The sequence below is a fragment of the Sinocyclocheilus anshuiensis genome, unplaced genomic scaffold (genome assembly GCF_001515605.1).
Source record: "Sinocyclocheilus anshuiensis isolate Anshui unplaced genomic scaffold, SAMN03320099.WGS_v1.1 scaffold799, whole genome shotgun sequence".
Lineage (NCBI taxonomy): Eukaryota > Metazoa > Chordata > Actinopteri > Cypriniformes > Cyprinidae > Sinocyclocheilus > Sinocyclocheilus anshuiensis.
The window spans coordinates 1,035,029-1,035,874 of record NW_015548231.1 but is presented as its reverse complement, the minus strand read 5'-3'; positions in this window follow the sequence as shown (position 1 = coordinate 1,035,874).

Here is an 846-nt window from a genome sequence, read left to right as displayed (position 1 = left end):
ATAGTCCATCTGCCATCAGTGGTTCAACCGTAACGTTATGAAGCGTATACTTTTTGTATACTCTAACAGCAGCCATACGGGCATCTAGTGGTTAAACCATGGCATTACATAGGAATATTATTTTTCTGGTCACCAAACGTCTCTAATTTGCCTCTTTGCACTGGAATTTAAAAACATTTTCTCTATTTTAATCCTAAATACTACGCTAATTGTAATATAAATAATAAGCATATTAGAAAAAAAAATTAATGCTGTCTCTTCATCAGTCCCCAGAATAAAATGCGATTGTAAAACGTAGTCAGCGTAGTTATCAATAAACAATAAATGCACATGATGTGTTAATAATCACTAGAAATTGCTGAAAATGTAGTGAAACTGCTGTCTATCCTATTAAACCCATTCAAACATGTTGACAGCGCGGAGTTGTTTGGAATTAGTGAGAGCTCCATGAACCACGTGACCGCGTGGCGGCGAGATCAAAGCGTGTCGCAACTCTTGTTTCTGAACGGCTCTGGTTTTCAATTAAATGGTCGAACTGATTAGAAAAAGGTTCGCAATTCAGGCTCCTACGATTCACTCATGCACAGAATCTGTCACGGCTAAGAAATTGAACTAGTAAATCACCTGTAGAAGCCTATAGTATATTTAATCATACACGTGAATACACAAGAAAATGCAAAAATGCCCCTGTTGAAAAAACCAGCATATGCTGGTTAGGTATGTTTTGACGCTGGGATGCTGGTTTAAGCTGGTCCTTTGCTGGTTTATGCTGGTCCTTTGCTGGTTTAAGATGGTCCTTTGCTGGTTTATGCTGGTCCTTTGCTGGTTTATGCTGGTCCTTTGCTG